At 36.9% G+C, this 3,152-nt stretch overlaps 1 non-coding gene across 1 annotated transcript; it reads left to right on the plus strand.

Annotated features, from left to right (window-relative positions):
• The first annotated feature begins 2,099 nt into the window (after positions 1-2,099).
• TRNAC-ACA lies at positions 2,100-2,171 on the plus strand. Its single transcript has one exon. It is a non-coding gene; the product is annotated as a tRNA-Cys (tRNA).
• Positions 2,172-3,152: the final 981 nt, after the last annotated feature.

The raw sequence follows: 3,152 nt of genomic DNA on the forward strand, positions 1-3,152 counted from the left end.
GAGTACTGGAGTGGGTTGCCATTGCCTTCTCCGCAATGGAGTATTACTCAGCCATTAAAAATAATACATTTGAATCAGTTCTAATGAGGTGGTTGAAACTGGAGCCGGTTATACAAAGTGAAGTAAGCCAGAAAGAAAAACACCAATACAGTATACTAATGCATATATATGGAATTTAGAAAGATAGTAATGATAACCCTGTGTGCGAGACAGCAAAAGAGACACAGATGTATAGAACAGTCTTTTGGACTCTGTGGAAGAGTGAGGCAGGGGGATGATTTGGGAGAATGGCATTGAAACATGTATAATATCATATAAGAAATGAATCACCAGTCCAGGTTTGATGCAGGATAAGGATGCTTGGGGCTGCTGCACTGGGATGACCCAGAGGGATGATACGGGGAGGGAGGTGGGAGGGGGGTTCAGGATCGGGAACACTTGTACACCCGTGGTGGATTCATGTTGATGTATGGCAAAACCAATACAATATTGTAAAGTAATTAGCCTCTAATTAAAATAAATATATTTTTTAATTATATATTTTATTTATAAATTTATATTATATTTATTTAATAAATTACAATCTATTATATTTAAGTTAATAAATAAAATATTTATTTATATTTGTATAAATTAATACATAATAAATTAATATTTATGATAAGTTAGATCCAACCAGTCCATTCTGAAGGATATCAGCCCTGGAATTTCTTTGGATGGAATGATGCTAAAGCTGAAACTCCAGTACTTTGGCCACCTCATGCGAAGAGTTGACTCATTGGAAAAGACTCTGATGCTGGGAGGGATTGGGGGCAGGAGGAGAAGGGGACAACAGAGGATGAGATGGCTGGATGGCATCACTGACTTGATGGACGTGAGTCTGAGTGAACTCCAGGAGTTGGTGATGGACAGGGAGGCCTGGTGTGCTGCGATTCATGGGGTCACAAAGAGTCGGATATGACTGAGCAACTGAACTGAACTGAACTGGACTGAATAGTTTATATATTATTATAAATAGTATAGATAATATTGTTTTATAGTGTGTTTTATTTAATAAATTCATTTATTTTCACTTTGCTTTTTAAAAAGATTTATTTTTTATTGAAGAATAATTACAGAATTTTCCTGTTTTCTCTCAAACTCCAACATGAATCAGCCATAGATATACATATATCCCCTCTCTTTTGAAACTCCCTCCCATCTCCCTCCCATCCCACTCCTCTAGGTAGATACAGAGCCCCTGTTTGAGATTCCTGAGCCATACAGAAAATTCCCATTGGCTATCTATTTTACATATGGTAACGTAAGTTTCCATGTTACTCTTTCCATACATCTTACCCTCTCCTCCCCTCTCCCCATGTCTACAAATCTATTCTCTATGTCTGTTTCTCCAGTGCTGCTCTGTAAATAAATTCTTCAGTACCATGTTTCTAGATTGCATTTATATGTGTTAGAATATGGTATTTATCTTCTTCTTTTTGACTCACTTCACTCTGTATAATAGGTTCTAGGTTCATCCACCTCATTAGAACCAACTCAAATGCATTCCTTTTTATGGCTGAGTAATATTCCATTGTGTTTATGTACCACAACTTCTTTATCCACTCATCTGTCGATGGACATCTAGGTTGCTTCCATGTTCTAGCTCTTGTAAGTAGTGCTGCAATGAACAATGGGATACATGTGTGTCTTTCAATCTTGGTTTCCTCAGGATATATGCCTAGGAGTGGGATTGCTGGGTCATATGGTGGTTGTATTCCTAGATTTTTAAGGAATCTCCATACTGTCTTCCATAGTGGCTGTTATATTTATATTTTATTTAATAAATTATAGTTATTTGTTTTCACTATGCTTATTTTTATAGTTTCCATACGTTCATCACAGTTAATACTGGTTTTTCATTGGTGTCACTTTTTTTTCAGAGACTACTTTTTTTTTTTTTAGTACTTCACAGCAAAACTTGAAGGAAGGTACAGAGATTTCCCTATGTCTACTTCCACCAGACAGCTTCCCTATTATCAATTCCATGAGCAAGGCACATTCGCCACAATTAATGAAACTACATTGACATATTATTAACATATTATATTATGGTTCATTCCCTAGTGGCTCAGTTGGTAAAGAATCTGCCTACAATGCAGGAGACCTGGGTTCGATCCCCAGGTTGGGAAGATCCCCTAGAAAATAAAATGGCAACCCACTCCAGTTCTCTTGCCTGGACAATTCCATGGACAGAGGAGCCAGGCAGGCTACAGTCCATGGGATCATAAAGAGCTGGACACAACTGTGTGACTAACCTTCACTTTCACTTTGATGTGGTAAAAGTATGTTTAGTCTTACAAGCAACTACCAAACTGTCTTCCATCATGACTGAACAATTTTGTATTTCCACCAACAGTTAATAAGAGTTCCTGTTGCTCTACTTTCTCACCAAGATTTGTTGTTGTCAGTGGTCCAGATTTTGACCATTCTAACTGGTGTATAATGGTATCCCATTATCTTAATTTCCACTTCCCTAATCACATGATGAGAAGCATCTTTTCATTTGCTTATTTGCCATCTGTGTGGCTTTTCAGTGAGATTCTTCAGGACTTAAGTTCACTTTTAATTGGATTGTTTTCTTACTGTTGAGTTTTAAGTGTTCTTTGTGTATTTTGGATAACGGTATTTTATAGGATGTATCTTTTGAAAGACACACATGTTCTCCCAATCTGTTGCTTTCCTTCTCATTCTCTTGAATTTGTCTTTTGCAGAAAAGTTAATTTCAATGAAGTTTAGCTTATCAGTTACTTCTTTCATGGATAGTGCCTTTGGTATTGCATCTAAAAAGCCATCACAATACCCAAGGTCATCTGGGTTTTTCTCTATATTGCCATCTAGGTGTTTTATAGTTTTACACTTTACATTTACATCTATGATCCATGTTGGATTAATTTTTGTGGAGGGTATAAGTTCTGTGTCTAAACTCACTTTTTTTTTTTTACACATGCATGTCCAGTTGTCTCAGGACCATTAGTTGAGAAGACTATCTTTGCTCAGTTGCATTGCCTTTGCTCCTTTGTCAAAGGTCAGTTGCTTACATTTATAGGAGTCTATCTGAGCTCTCTGTTCTGTCCCACTAAACTATTTGCCTAGTCTTTCTCCATTATCAC

This window comes from Bubalus bubalis, chromosome 9 (genome assembly GCF_019923935.1).
Source record: "Bubalus bubalis isolate 160015118507 breed Murrah chromosome 9, NDDB_SH_1, whole genome shotgun sequence".
Classification (NCBI taxonomy): Eukaryota; Metazoa; Chordata; class Mammalia; order Artiodactyla; family Bovidae; genus Bubalus; species Bubalus bubalis.